The sequence below is a fragment of the Oncorhynchus masou genome, chromosome 19, assembly GCF_036934945.1.
Source record: "Oncorhynchus masou masou isolate Uvic2021 chromosome 19, UVic_Omas_1.1, whole genome shotgun sequence".
Lineage (NCBI taxonomy): Eukaryota > Metazoa > Chordata > Actinopteri > Salmoniformes > Salmonidae > Oncorhynchus > Oncorhynchus masou.
Genome location: NC_088230.1, coordinates 38,937,605 through 38,954,130, shown reverse-complemented (window position 1 = coordinate 38,954,130; position 16,526 = coordinate 38,937,605). Strand labels below are relative to the sequence as shown.

The following is a 16,526-nucleotide window of genomic DNA, read 5'->3' as shown; positions in this document are numbered from 1 at the left end:
CTCAGAGCTAAGACTGGAGGACTGGAGCTGAGACTGGAGGACTGGAGCTGAGACTGGAGGACTGGAGCTGAGACTGGAGGACTGGAGCTGAGACTGGAGGACTGGAGCTGAGACTGGAGGACTGGAGCTGTCCCAGAGCTCAGGGCTGAGACTGGAGGACTGGAGCTGTCCCAGAGCTCAGGGCTGAGACTGGAGGACTGGAGCTGAGACTGGAGGACTGGAGCCGTCCCAGAGCTCAGGGCTGAGACTGGAGGACTGGAGCTGTCCCAGAGCTCAGGGCTGAGACTGGAGGACTGGAGCTGAGACTGGAGGACTGGAGCTGAGACTGGAGGACTGGAGCTGAGACTGGAGGACTGGAGCTGAGACTGGAGGACTGGAGCTGTCCCAGAGCTCAGGGCTGAGACTGGAGGACTGGAGCTGTCCCAGAGCTCAGGGCTGAGACTGGAGGACTGGAGCTGTCCCAGAGCTCAGGACTGAGACTGGAGGACTGGAGCTGTGGGTAGCACAGTGGGAGGGTGGTGGAATTGCTAAGGGATATGAGGAGTAAGAAGGGGCTATGGTGTGTGATAGTTGGTAAGTGGTCTTGGAGAGAGTTTGGGGTCTGGCATTAGGAGGTAACAGTGAATAATGGGAGGAGGATATAGCCTTGTGCCAGCGGGTAACGCATCGGGCCAAGTGTTGGAGTGAGAGGAGATGGAGATCAACACATCACCTCATCAACAGACTACATAAATATATATATATATATACTAGACTTTATAAGCCAAAGAGTAAAGGCCCAAAGACAGCTCCCTATAGTGAACCCCCTTTGTACTGTCCTCCTCCGAATGGTACATTAGAGAACCCCCAAATAATGGGTGGGAATATGTTTTCAACCACTTATTGTAAAACTAGCATTTAAGATGTGACTAAATCAGTGTCACGTCATCGCAGTATCTTACCCCTGTCTGACCCCTGAGCTACTTAAAAAGGACCAGTATGCTGGGGGTTCCCAATGTCATGCCACACTTGAGGAATGTCAATTATCTATAAGCTGAAAAGCCCTGAAAAAGCCCTGAAATGGTTCCCTGGGGACCCTTCATTTTCCAGTTGCTTGACGATGAGGCTCTCTGGTTGACTCTAACACACAACTTGGCCTAGCATTTAACACGCTACCAAATCAGTGTCAGAGCAGTCAGCGCTGCTCCAGGGTCCAGAAGTTAAGAAATACTGGAATAAAGCTGTTTGGAATACTGGAATAAATCTGTTTGGAATACTGGAATGAATAAATCTGGTTGGAATACTGGAATAAAGCTGTTTGGAATACTGGAATAAAGCTGTTTGGAATACTGGAATAAAGCTGTTTGGAATACTGGAATAAAGCTGTTTGGAATACTGGAATAAAGCTGTTTGGAATACTGGAATAAAGCTGTTTGGAATACTGGCATAAAGCTGTTTGGAATACTGGCATAAAGCTGTTTGGAATACTGGCATAAAGCTGTTTGGAATACTGGAATAAAGCTGTTTGGAATACTGGACTAAAGCTGTTTGGAATACTGGACTAAAGCTGTTTGGAATACTGGACTAAAAAGCTGTTTCTCAAGTAATGTCAGCACCAGGGACTGCTATAATGGGGTTACCCCCTGTGGGGAGACTGCGACCCAAAGGAATGTGATCACTTGGAAATCGCTTCTTCTGGTGTCAGCTCACAAACTGAGGGAGCATTAATTAACAACATACTGTAACTAAAGGACTGAGGGACTTCCTGACCAGGTCAGCATTGACAAAGTCCCATGGACTGGATGTTGAGCAACAGTTATGTAGATTGATATCCTGCGGTGTGGATGAGTGGACTCCAAACCAGTGGTCTGTGGTTTTGTGTTCTGTGTTTTGGACGCCTACTTCAAGCTGTCTGAGTTCCCTTGTGTCTCGAGGGAGTGGAGGATACCTCAGGCCAGGACCAGGCTGCCTCAACCTGGGACCTAAAAGGCTGTGAGTTGACTCTGCCAGGAGTCTTCCTCCTGAGAGGACCATTAGAATGAAAATATGCTCTTGGAAACAAAAGTAATTTGGTGTCAGCTCTCTGACTGGGGGAAAGATCAGCAACATCCCATGGAGCGGAAGACTTTGAGAAAGAAAAAGATTTAGGTTGAGATTGATTCCCGAGGGGTTTGACGAGTGCGCACTTCAAACCGTGTGGTCCCTTACTGCTGTAATGTGAAGCACACTCCAGCTCTCGAGTTCTCTCATGACACGTTTGAGTGAAGAACAAGTCAAGACATCTCTTGCCAGGTCCCATACTCAAAGCTGCAAACCCAAAAGGACCTGAACTGTCCTATCATGGTCTCTCTTTCTCTCCATTCCAGTTGTTCCTAGATATTCTGTGATATTCTGGTATTCTGCTCTCCGGCTCACTACAAGCTTTCACAGTTCTCCTGAGACTGAACAAGACCCAGGAAAAAGCTGGTAGCATTTGAGAATTCCTTTCTCTTTCCCACATCCATTTCTCTCATCCTACATCCCTTTCCTCCTTCCCACATCCCTTTCTCTCCTTCCCACATCCCTTTCTCTCCTTCCCACATCCATTTCTCATCCTACATCCCTTTCTCTCCTTCCCACATCCCTTTCTCTCATCCTACATCCCTTTCTCTCCTTCCCACATCCCTTTCTCTCCTTCCAACATCCCTTTCTCTCCTTCCTACATCCATTTCTCTCATCCTACATCCCTTTCTCTCCTTCCCACATCCCTTTCTCTCCTTCCCACATCCCTTTCTCTCATCCTACATCCCTTTCTCTCATCCTACATCCCTTTCTCTCCATCCTACATCCCTTTCTCTCCATCCTACATCCCTTTCTCTCCATCCCACATCCCTTTCTCTCCTTCCCACATCCCTTTCTCTCATCCTACATCCCTTTCTCTCCTTCCTACATCCCTTTCTCTCCTTCCCACATCCCTATCTCTCCTTCCTACATCCCTTTCTCTCCTTCCCACATCCCTTTCTCTCATCCTACATCCCTTTCTCTCCATCCTACATCCCTTTCTCTCCTTCCCACATCCCTTTCTCTCCTTCCCACATCCCTTTCTCTCCTTCCCACATCCCTTGTTCTCCCTCCTACATTCCTTTCTCTCTTCCTACATCCCTTTCTCTCCTTCCCACATCCCTATCTCTCCTTCCCACATCCCTTTCTCTCCTTCCAACATCCCTTTCTCTCCTTCCCACATCCCTTTCTCTCCTTCCCACATTCCTTTCTCTCCTTCCCACATTCCTTTCTCTCCTTCCAACATCCCTATCTCTCCTTCCCACATTCCTTTCTCTCCTTCCCACATTCCTTTCTCTCCTTCCCACATTCCTTTCCTTCCCACATCCCTTTCTCTCCTTCCCACATTCCTTTCCTTCCCACATTCCTTTCTCTCCTTCCCACATCCCTTTCTCTCCTTCCTACATCCCTTTCTCTCCTTCCCACATCCCTTTCTCTCCTTCCTACATCCCTTTCTCTCCTTCCCACATCCCTTTCTCTCCTTCCCACATCCCTTTCTCTCCTTCCCACATCCCTTTATCTCCTTCCCACATCCCTATCTCTCCTTCCTACATCCCTTTCTCTCCTTCCCACATCCCTTTCTCTCATCCTACATCCCTTTCTCTCCATCCTACATCCCTTTCTCTCCTTCCCACATCCCTTTCTCTCCTTCCCACATCCATTTCTCTCCTTCCTACATCCCTTTCTCTCCTTCCAACATCCCTTTCTCTCATCCTACATCCCTTTCTCTCCTTCCTACATCCCTTTCTCTCCTTCCCACATCCCTTTCTCTCCTTCCCACATCCCTTGTTCTCCCTCCTACATTCCTTTCTCTCTTCCTACATCCCTTTCTCTCCTTCCAACATCCCTTTCTCTCCTTCCCACATCCCTTTCTCTCCTTCCCACATTCCTTTCTCTCCTTCCCACATTCCTTTCTCTCCTTCCAACATCCCTATCTCTCCTTCCCACATCCCTATCTCTCCTTCCCACATTCCTTTCCTTCCCACATCCCTTTCTCTCCTTCCCACATTCCTTTCCTTCCCACATTCCTTTCTCTCCTTCCCACATCCCTTTCTCTCCTTCCTACATCCCTTTCTCTCCTTCCCACATCCCTTTCGCTCCTTCCCACATCCCTTTCGCTCCTTCCCACATCCCTTTCTCTCCTTCCCACATCCCTTTCTCTCCTTCCTACATCCCTTTCTCTCCTTCCCACATCCCTTTCTCTCCTTCCAACATCCCTATCTCTCCTTCCTACATCCCTTTCTCTCCTTCCCACATCCCTTTCTCTCCTTCCTACATCCCTTTCTCTCCTTCCCACATCCCTTTCTCTCCTTCCCACATCCCTTTCTCTCCTTCCCACACCCTTTCTCTCCTTCCCACATCCCTTTCTCTCCTTCCAACATCCCTTTCTCTCCTTCCCACATCCCTTTCTCTCCTTCCCACATTCCTTTCCTTCCCACATCCCTTTCTCTCCTTCCCACATTCCTTTCTCTCCTTCCAACATCCCTTTCTCTCCTTCCTACATCCCTTTCTCTCCTTCCCACATCCCTATCTCTCCTTCCCACATTCCTTTCTCTCCATCCTACATCCCTTTCTCTCCTTCCCACATCCCTTTCTCTCCTTCCTACATCCCTTTCTCTCCTTCCTACATCCCTTTCTCTCCTTCCTACATCCCTTTCTCTCCTTCCTACACCCCTTTCTCTCCTTCCCACATCCCTTTCTCTCCTTCCCACATTCCTTTCCTTCCCACATCCCTTTCTCTCCTTCCCATATTCCTTTCCTTCCCACATCCCTTTCTCTCCTTCCCACATCCCTATCTCTCCATCCTACATCCCGTTCTCTCCTTCCCACATCCCTATTTCTCCTTCCTACATCCCTTTCTCTCCTTCCCACATCCCTATCTCTCCTTCCCACATCCCTATCTCTCCTTCCCACATCCCTATCTCTCCATCCTACATCCCTTTCTCTCCTTCCCACATCCCTTTCTCTCCTTCCCACATCCCTATCTCTCCTTCCTACATCCCTATCTCTCCTCCCACATCCCTTTTTCTCCTTCCTTCATCCATTTTTCTCTCTTTCCCAGGAGTACATGGTGTATCGCAAACACACCTACATACGTCTGGACGTTTCCTCCATGATCTCAGAATGCAGAGACATGGTGGCTGACTTGCAGAGGCGGTGAGTCGACAGACATGCAGCCTGGAGAGAGTGTGTTTCTTGTGGGTTATGGTTAGCATTAGTTCTGCTCTCTTTTGGTCTCTGGTACTCTGCTCTCTGCTCTCTGGTACTCTGCTCTCTGGTACTCGGCTCTCTGGTACTCTGCTCTCTGCTCTCTGGTACTCTGCTCTCTGCTCTCTGGTACTCTGCTCTCTGGTACTCGGCTCTCTGGTACTCTGCTCTCTGCCCTCAGGTACTCTGCTCTCTGCTCTCTGGTACTCTGCTCTCTGCCCTCAGGTACTCTGCTCTCTGGTACTCTGCTCTCTGCTCTCTGGTACTCTGCTCTCTGGTACTCTGCTCTCTGGTACTCTGCTCTCGGGTACTCTGCTCTCGGGTACTCTGCTCTCGGGTACTCTGCTCTCGGGTACTCTGCTCTCGGGTACTCTGGTACTCTGCTCTCTGGTACTCTGCTCTCGGGTACTCTGCTACTCTGGTACTCTGCTACTCTGGTACTCTGCTCTCTGGTACTCTGCTCTCTGCCCTCTGGTACTCTGCTCTCTGGTACTCTGCCCTCGGGTACTCTGCCCTCGGGTACTCTGCCCTCTGGTACTCTGCCCTCTGGTACTCTGCCCTCTGGTACTCTGCCCTCTGGTACTCTGCTCTCGGGTACTCTGCTCTCGGGTACTCTGCTCTCGGGTACTCTGCTCTCGGGTACTCTGCCCTCTGGTACTCTGCCCTCTGGTACTCTGCCCTCTGGTACTCTGCCCTCTGGTACTCTGCCCTCTGGTACTCTGCTCTCGGGTACTCTGCTCTCGGGTACTCTGCTCTCGGGTACTCTGCTCTCTGGTACTCTGCTCTCTGGTACTCTGCTCTCTGTGATGGACTCGGTCATAAAATCTGCTGACCAGCATGTTAGTAATGTCTCTCTCTCATCACCCTCTCTTTCTCAATTCAATTCAAGGGACTTTGTTGGCATGGGAAACATACGTTAACATTGCCAAAGTAAGTGAAGTAGATAATAAACAAAAGTGAAAAAAAATACAGATTAATAGTGACTCTTTAAAGACTCTTGGCAATCTGCCTCTCTCTCTCTTTCTCTCAGTCTCTCTCTCTGCCTCTCTTTCTCTCATCACCCTCTCTCTGTCTCTCTCACCCTCTCTTTCTCTCCCATCACCCTCTCTCGCTCACCCTCTCAATTCAATTAAATTCAATTAAAGGGGCTTTATTGGCATGGGAAACGTGTTAACATTGCCAAAGCAAGTGAGGTAGATAATATACAAAAGTGAAATAAACAATAAAAATGGACAGTAAACATTACACAAACAGAAGTTTCAAAACAATAAAGACATTACAAATGTCATATTGCCTCTCTCACCCTCTCTTTCTCTCTCATCACCCTGTCACTCGTTAACTGTCTAACCGTCTCACTGTCTAACCGTCTCACTGTATAACCGTCTCACTGTATAACTGTATAACTGTCTCACTGGTTAAATGTCTCACTGTATAACTGAATAACTGTCTCACTGTATAACTGTCTCACTCGTTAACTGTCTCACTGTCTCACTGAATAACTGTCTAACCGACTCACTGTATAACCGTCTCACTGTATAACTGTCTGACTGTCTAACTGTCTCACTGTATAACTGTCTCACTGTATAACTGTCTCACTGTTTAAATGTATAGCTGTCTAACTGTCTCACGGTCTAACTGTCTCACTGTATAAATGTTTAACTGTCTCACTGTATAACCGTCTCACTGTATAACTGTCTCACTGTCTCACTGTATCACTGTCTCACTGTCTCACTGTCTAACTGTCTAACTGTCTCGCTGTATAACTGTCTCACTGCATAACCGTCTCACTGTCTAACTGTATAACTGTAAACTGTCTCATGGATAACTGTTTAACTCTCTCACTGACTAACTGTATAACTGTCTCACGGTTAACTGTCTCACTGTATAACTGTAAACGGTCTCATGGATAACTGTTTAACTGTCTCACTGTCTCACTGTATCACTGTATAACTGTCTCACTGAATCACCGTCTCACTGTATTACTGTCTCACTGTATAACTGTCTAACTGTATAACTGTCATATGGGTAACTGTTTAACTGTCTCACTGTCTAACTGTATAACTGTTTAACTGTTTAACTGTCTCACTGTCTCACTGTATAACTGTCTCACTGGTTAACTGTCTCACTGGTTAACTGTCTCACTGTCTAACCGTCTAACTATCTCACTGTATAACTGTTTAACTGTTTAACTGTCTCACTGTCTCACTGTATAACTGTCTCACTGTATAACTGTCTCACTGTCTCACTGTCTCACTGTCTCACTGTCTCACTGTATAACTGTATAACTGTATAACTGTCTCACTGTCTAACTGTCTAACTGTCTAACTGTCTAACTGTCTAACTGTCTAACTGTCTCGCTGTATAACTGTTTAACTGTCTCACCGTATAACTGTATAACTGTTTAAATGTATAGCTGTCTAACTGTCTCACTGTCTAACTTTCGCACTGTATAACTGTCTCACTGTATAACTGTATAACTGTCTCACTGTATAAATGTTTAACCGTCTCACTGTATAACTGTCTCACTGTATAACTGTCTCACTGTATAACTTTATAACTGTAAACTGTCTCATGGATAACTGTTTAACTGTCTCACTGTTTAACTGTATAACTGTCTCACCGGTTAACTGTCTCACTGCATAACTGTCTCACTGTATAACAGTCTCACTGTTTAAATGTATAGCTGTCTGACTGTCTCACTGTATAACTGTCTAACTGTCTCACTTTATAACTGTATAACGGTATAGCTGTCTCACTGTTTAACTGTCTCATTGTCTAACTGTATAACGGTATAGCTGTCTCACTGTTTAACTGTATAACTGTTTAACTGTATAACTGTTTAACTGTCTCACTGTATAACTATTTAACTGTCTCACTGTTTTACTGTCTCACTGTCTCACTGTTTAACTGTTTAACTGTATAACTGTATTATTGTATAACTGTATTATTGTTGGACTGTATTATTGCTGGATTGTGGGACTGTTGGACTGTTGGACTGTGGGACTCTGTTGGACTGTATAATTGCTGGACTGTATAATTGCTGGATTGTGGGACTGTTGGACTGTTGGACTGTGGGACTCTGTTGGACTGTATAATTGCTGGACTGTATAATTGCTGGACTGTATTATTGTTGGACTGTATTATTGTTGGACTGTATTATTGTTGGACTGTATTATTGTTGGACTGTATTATTGCTGGACTGTATTATTGCTGGACTGTGGGACTGTCTTGCTGCGGGACTGTCTTGCTGTGGGACTGTCTAACTGCGGGACTGTCTAACTCTGGGACTGTCTGACTGTGGGACTGTCTAACTGCGGGACTGTCTAACTCTGGGACTGTCTGACTGTGGGACTGTCTAACTGTGGGACTGTCTAACTGTGGGACTGTCTGACTGTGGGACTGTCTAACTGTGGGACTGTCTAACTGTGGGACTGTCTAGCTGTGGGACTGTCTAGCTGTGGGACTGTCTAGCTGTGGGACTGTCTAGCTGCGGGACTGTCTAACTCTGGGACTGTCTGACTGTCTGACTGTGGGACTGTCTGACTGTGGGACTGTCTGACTGTGGGACTGTCTGACTGTGGGACTGTCTAACTGTGGGACTGTCTGACTGTGGGACTGTCTGACTGTGGGACTGTCTAACTGTGGGACTGTCTGACAGTTTTCCCTAGCTAATCATCTATTGGGCTGTGTTCTTAATGTATCCCTCCCTCCCTCCCTCCCTCCCTCCCTCCCTCCCCCTCCCTCCCTCCCTCCCTCCCTCCCTCCCTCCTCCCTCCCTCCCTCCCCCCTCCCTCCCCTCCCTCCCTCCCTCCCTCCCTTCTGAACTTTCCTTCCTTCTACCCTCCCTCCCTCCAAACCCCCTCCCTCCGAATCCCCTCCCCCTCCCTCCTTTCCTCTCTCGCTCTCTAGGTGATCTTCTATGACAGTGACTGGAACAATTCAGTGGACCAGCAGGTTATGGACAAAGCTCACCTCCTGGGTCAGACCAAGCAGGTCACTGTGTACCTTCTGATCTGTCAGCTCACTATATAGGAGAGGATAATGTGTACCATCTGATCTGTCAAATCAAATCAAATTTTATTTGTCACATACACATGGTTAGCAGATGTTAATGTGAGTGTAGCGAAATGCTTGTGCTTCCAGTTCCGACAATGCAGTAATAACCAACAAGTAATCTAACTAACAATTCCAAAACTAATTTCTTATACACAGTGTAAGGGGATAAAGAATATGTACATAAATATATGAATGAGTGATGGTGCAGAGCAGCATAGGCAAGATACAGTAGATGGTATCAGTACAGTATATACATATGAGATGAGTATGTAAACAAGGTGGCATAGTTAAAGTGGCTAGTGATACATGTATTACATAAGGATGCAGTAGATGATAGAGTACAGTATATACGTATACATATGAGATGAATAATGTAGGGTATGTAAACATTATATTAGGTAGCATTGTTTAAAGTGGCTAGTGATATATTTTACATCCTTCCCATCAATTCCCATTATTGAAGTGGCTGGAGTTGAGTCAGTGTGTTGGCAGCAGCCACTCAATGTTAGTGGTTGCTGTTTAACAGTCTGATGGCCTTGAGATAGAAGCTGTTTTTCAGTCTCTCGGTCCCAGCTTTGATGCACCTGTACTGACCTCGCCTTCTGGATGATAGTGGGGTGAACAGGCAGTGGCTCGGGTGGTTGATGTCCTTGATGATCTTTATGGCCTTCCTGTAACATCGGTGGTGTAGGTGTCCTGGAGGGCAGGTAGTTTGCCCCCGGTGATACGTTGTGCAGGCCTCACTACCCTCTGGAGAGCCTTACGGTTGTGGGCGGAGCAGTTGCCGTGCCAGGCGGTGATACAGCCCGCCAGGATGCTCTCGATTGTGCATCTGTAGAAGTTTGTGAGTGCTTTTGGTGACAAGCCGAATTTCTTCAGCCTCCTGAGGTTGAAGAGGCGCTGCTGCGCCTTCTTCACGATGCTGTCTGTGTGAGTGGACCAATTCAGTTTGTCTGTGATGTGTATGCCGAGGAACTTAAAACTTACTTCCCTCTCCACTGCTGTTCCATCGATGTGGATAGGGGGGTGTTCCCTCTGCTGTTTCCTGAAGTCCACAATCATCTCCTTAGTTTTGTTGACGTTGAGTGTGAGGTTATTGTCCTGACACCACACTCCGAGGGCCCTCACCTCCTCCCTGTAGGCCGTCTCGTCGTTGTTGGTAATCAAGCCTACCACTGTTGTGTCGTCCGCAAACTTGATGATTGAGTTGGAGGCGTGCGTTGCCACGCAGTCGTGGGTGAACAGGGAGTACAGGAGAGGGCTCAGAACGCACCCTTGTGGGGCCCCAGTGTTGAGGATCAGTGGGGTGGAGATGTTGTTGCCTACCCTCACCACCTGGGGGCGGCCCGTCAGGAAGTCCAGTACCCAGTTGCACAGGGCGGGGTTGAGACCCAGGGTCTCGAGCTTGATGACGAGCTTGGAGCTTGTCAGCTCACTATATAGGAGAGGATAATGTGTACTGTAATCTGTCTGCTGACTATATAGGAGAGTATAATGTGTACTGTAATCTGTCAGCTGACTATATAGGAGAGGATAATGTGTACCGTTTGATCTGTCAGCTCTAATTCCTCTGATCTCTCTTGTTGTAATTCCTCTGATCTCTCTTGTTGTAATTCCTCTGATCTCTCTTGTTGTAATTCCTCTGATCTCTCTTGCTCTAATTCCTCTGATTTCTCTTGTTGTAATTCCTCTGATTTCTCTTGCTCTAATTCCTCTGATCTCTCTTGTTGTAATTCCTCTGATCTCTCTTGCTCTAATTCCTCTGATCTCTCTTGTTGTAATTTCTCTGATCTCTCTTGCTCTAATTCCTCTGATTTCTCTTGTTGTAATTCCTCTGATTTCTCTTGCTCTAATTCCTCTGATCTCTCTTGTTGTAATTCCTCTGATTTCTCTTGCTCTAATTCCTCTGATCTCTATTGTTGTAATTCCTCTGATCTCTCTTGTTGTAATTCCTCTGATCTTTCTTGCTCTAATTCCTCTGATCTCTCTTGCTCTAATTCTTCCGATCTCTGTTGTTGTAATCCCTCTGATCTCTGTTGTTGTAATCCCTCTGATCTCTGTTGTTGTAATCCCTCTGATCTCTGTTGTTGTAATCCCTCTGATCTCTGTTGTTGTAATCCCTCTGATCTCTGTTGTTGTAATCCCTCTATCTCCCCATCAGATCCAGAGGATGGTGGTCTCCGGGGTGAACTTTACGCCAGACACTCTGAAACCTGAAGACGAAGAGGAGTTGGAGAAGCGATATGAATGGTCAACTAACAAATACATTTCAACCTCGCACACACGTAGATACTACAGAAATACACTCGAGCTGTATTCTGTGGTGGTTTAAAACTCCTCATTTTTCTGCAATATTTGCAGTTTTTATCTCAAATTACGTCATCCATATCAATCGTGTAGATGTGTAAAAACAAAACGTTTTTCTGATAAATTGTGCCACCCATTGAGCTACAAAAGAGAAGCGCAAACAGATGAGTGATCTCTGAGTGATTACTAAATAATGATGTATGTTTCTCATGTCGAAATGAATGACTAAAATGCCCAGAATGCATCGCTACACGTCCTACAAATAGAAGATCTTTGAGTTCAGAGTGATGACAGATATGTCATATCAGAATGATCCAATAATAGCACGTGTGACAGCTGTGATCTGCCATCCACATCCTCTAACCAGCCATTAGCCTACTCAGCTGTGATCTGCCATCCACATCCTCTAACCAGCCATTAGCCTACTCAGCTGTGATCTGCCATCCACATCCTCTAACCAGCCATTAGCCTACTCAGCTGTGATCTGCCATCCACATCCTCTAACCAGCCATTAGCCTACTCAGCTGTGATCAGCCATCCACATCCTCTAACCAGCCATTAGCCTACTCAGCTGTGATCTGCCATCCACATCCTCTAACCAGCCATTAGCCTACTCAGCTGTGATCTGCCATCCACATCCTCTAACCAGCCATTAGCCTACTCAGCTGTGATCAACCAGCTGCTTCCTCTAACCAGCCATTAGCCTACTCAGCTGTGATCAACCAGCTGCTTCCTCTAACCAGCCATTATCCTACTCAGCTGTGATTAGCCATCCACATCCTCTAACCAGCCATTATCCTACTCAGCTGTGATCTGCCATCCACATCCTCTAACCAGCCATTAGCCCACTCAGCTGTGATCTGCCATCCACATCCTCTAACCAGCCATTAGCCTACTCAGCTGTGATCTGCCATCCACATCCTCTAACCAGCCATTAGCCTACTCAGCTGTGATCTGCCAGCCACATCCTCTAACCAGCCATTACCCTACTCAGCTGTGATCTGCCTGCTGCTTCCTCTAACCAGCTATTAGCCTACTCAGCTGTGATCAACCAGATGCTTCCCCTAACCAGCCATTAGCCTACTCAGCTGTGATCTGCCATCCACATCCTCTAACCAGCCATTAGCCTACTCAGCTGTGATCAACCAGCTGCTTCCTCTAACCAGCCATTAGCCTACTCAGCTGTGATCAACCAGCTGCTTCCTCTAACCAGCCATTATCCTACTCAGCTGTGATTAGCCATCCACATCCTCTAACCAGCCATTAGCCTACTCAGCTGTGATCAGCCATCCACATCCTCTAACCAGCCATTAGCCTACTCAGCTGTGATCTGCCATCCACATCCTCTAACCAGCCATTAGCCTACTCAGCTGTGATCAACCAGCTGCTTCCTCTAACCAGCCATTAGCCTACTCAGCTGTGATCTGCCAGCCACATCCCCTAACCAGCCATTAGCCTACTCAGCTGTGATCTGCCATCCACATCCCCTAACCAGCCATTAGCCTACTCAGCTGTGATCTGCCAGCTGCTTCCTCTAACCAGCCATTAGCCTACTCAGCTGTGATCAGCCAGCTGCTTCCTCTAACCAGCCATTAGCCTACTCAGCTGTGATCAACCAGCTGCTTCCTCTAACCAGCCATTAGCCTACTCAGCTGTGATCAACCAGCTGCTTCCTCTAACCAGCCATTAGCCTACTCAGCTGTGATCAGCCAGCCACATCCCCTAACCAGCCATTAGCCTACTCAGCTGTGATCAGCCAGCCACATCCCCTAACCAGCCATTAGCCTACTCAGCTGTGATCAGCCAGCCACATCCCCTAACCAGCCATTAGCCTACTCAGCTGTGATCTGCCATCCATAACCTCTAACCAGCCATTAGCCTACTCAGCTGTGATCAACCAGCTGCTTCCTCTAACCAGCCATTAGCCTACTCAGCTGTGATCAGCCAGCCACATCCCCTAACCAGCCATTAGCCTACTCAGCTGTGATCAACCAGCTGCTTCCTCTAACCAGCCATTAGCCTACTCAGCTGTGATCAGCCAGCCACATCCCCTAACCAGCCATTAGCCTACTCAGCTGTGATCTGCCAGCCACATCCCCTAACCAGCCATTAGCCTACTCAGCTGTGATCTGCCAGCCACATCCCCTAACCAGCCATTAGCCTACTCAGCTGTGATCTGCCATCCACATCCCCTAACCAGCCATTAGCCTACTCAGCTGTGATCAACCAGCTGCTTCCTCTAACCAGCCATTAGCCTACTCAGCTGTGATCTGCCAGCCACATCCCCTAACCAGCCATTAGCCTACTCAGCTGTGATCTGCCATCCACATCCCCTAACCAACCATTAGCCTACTCAGCTGTGATCAACCAGCTGCTTCCTCTAACCAGCCATTAGCCTACTCAGCTGTGATCTGCCAGCCACATCCCCTAACCAGCCATTAGCCTACTCAGCTGTGATCTGCCATCCACATCCCCTAACCAGCCATTAGCCTACTCAGCTGTGATCAACCAGCTGCTTCCTCTAACCAGCCATTAGCCTACTCAGCTGTGATCTGCCAGCCACATCCCCTAACCAGCCATTAGCCTACTCAGCTGTGATCTGCCATCCACATCCTCTAACCAGCCATTAGCCTACTCAGCTGTGATCAGCCAGCCACATCCCCTAACCAGCCATTAACCTACTCAGCTGTGATCAACCAGCTGCTTCCTCTAACCAGCCATTAGCCTACTCAGCTGTGATCTGCCAGCCACATCCCCTAACCAGCCATTAGCCTACTCAGCTGTGATCAGCCAGCCACATCCCCTAACCAGCCATTAGCCTACTCAGCTGTGATCTGCCAGCCACATCCCCTAACCAGCCATTAGCCTACTCAGCTGTGATCAGCCAGCCACATCCCCTAACCAGCCATTAGCCTACTCAGCTGTGATCAGCCAGCCACATCCCCTAACCAGCCATTAGCCTACTCAGCTGTGATCTGCCAGCCACATCCCCTAACCAGCCATTAGCCTACTCAGCTGTGATCAGCCAGCCACATCCTCTAACCAGCCATTAGCCTACTCAGCTGTGATCAGCCAGCCACATCCCCTAACCAGCCATTAGCCTACTCAGCTGTGATCAGCCAGCCACATCCCCTAACCAGCCATTAGCCTACTCAGCTGTGATCAGCCAGCCACATCCTCTAACCAGCCATTAGCCTACTCAGCTGTGATCAACCAGCTGCTTCCTCTAACCAGCCATTAGCCTACTCAGCTGTGATCAACCAGCTGCTTCCCCTAACCAGCCATTAGCCTACTCAGCTGTGATCAGCCAGCCACATCCTCTAACCAGCCATTAGCCTACTCAGCTGTGATCAACCAGCTGCTTCCCCTAACCAGCCATTAGCCTACTCAGCTGTGATCAGCCAGCCACATCCTCTAACCAGCCATTAGCCTACTCAGCTGTGATCTGCCATCCACATCCCCTAACCAGCCATTAGCCTACTCAGCTGTGATCAGCCAGCCACATCCTCTAACCAGCCATTAGCCTACTCAGCTGTGATCAGCCAGCCACATCCTCTAACCAGCCATTAGCCTACTCAGCTGTGATCAGCCAGCCACATCCTCTAACCAGCCATTAGCCTACTCAGCTGTGATCAGCCAGCCACATCCCCTAACCAGCCATTAGCCTACTCAGCTGTGATCAGCCAGCCACATCCCCTAACCAGCCATTAGCCTACTCAGCTGTGATCAGCCAGCCACATCCCCTAACCAGCCATTAGCCTACTCAGCTGTGATCAGCCAGCCACATCCCCTAACCAGCCATTAGCCTACTCAGCTGTGATCAGCCAGCCACATCCTCTAACCAGCCATTAGCCTACTCAGCTGTGATCAACCAGCTGCTTCCTCTAACCAGCCATTAGCCTACTCAGCTGTGATCAACCAGCTGCTTCCCCTAACCAGCCATTAGCCTACTCAGCTGTGATCAGCCAGCCACATCCTCTAACCAGCCATTAGCCTACTCAGCTGTGATCAGCCAGCCACATCCTCTAACCAGCCATTAGCCTACTCAGCTGTGATCAGCCAGCCACATCCTCTAACCAGCCATTAGCCTACTCAGCTGTGATCAGCCAGCCACATCCTCTAACCAGCCATTAGCCTACTCAGCTGTGATCAGCCAGCCACATCCTCTAACCAGCCATTAGCCTACTCAGCTGTGATCAGCCAGCCACATCCCCTAACCAGCCATTAGCCTGCTCAGCTGTGATCAGCCAGCCACATCCCCTAACCAGCCATTAGCCTACTCAGCTGTGATCAGCCAGCCACATCCTCTAACCAGCCATTAGCCTACTCAGCTGTGATCAGCCAGCCACATCCCCTAACCAGCCATTAGCCTACTCAGCTGTGATCAGCCAGCCACATCCCCTAACCAGCCATTAGCCTACTCAGCTGTGATCTGCCAGCCACATCCTCTAACCAGCCATTAGCCTACTCAGCTGTGATCAGCCAGCCACATCCCCTAACCAGCCATTAGCCTACTCAGCTGTGATCTGCCATCCATATCCTCTAACCAGCCATTAGCCTACTCAGCTGTGATCTGCCATCCACATCCCCTAACCAGCCATTATCCTACTCAGCTGTGATCTGCCATCCACATCCCCTAACCAGCCATTATCCTACTCAGCTGTGATCTGCCATCCACATCCCCTAACCAGCCATTAGCCTACTCAGCTGTGATCAGAGGAACTCTAGATCCTTACTGAGCAATCGGGGGAGAAGGGCCTTGGTCAGGGAGGTGAAAAAATATCCTGGTTATAACTCTGACAGAGATCTAGAGTTCCTCTGTGGAGATGGGAGAACCTTCCAGAAAGACCTTTATGTTAGAGTGGCCAGACTGAAGCCACTCCCCAGTAAAAGGCACATAACAGCCCACTTGGAGTTTGCCAAAAGGCAACTAAAGG

General features: G+C 48.2%; 1 long non-coding RNA gene across 1 annotated transcript; it reads left to right on the top strand.

Annotated features, from left to right (window-relative positions):
* Positions 1–5,103: 5,103 nt before the first annotated feature.
* LOC135505609 (uncharacterized) lies at positions 5,104–11,569 on the top strand. The gene is made up of 4 exons (XR_010450301.1): positions 5,104–5,175; positions 6,116–6,156; positions 9,136–9,219; positions 11,444–11,569. It is a non-coding gene; the product is annotated as an uncharacterized LOC135505609 (long non-coding RNA).
* The last annotated feature ends 4,957 nt before the right edge of the window (positions 11,570–16,526 follow it).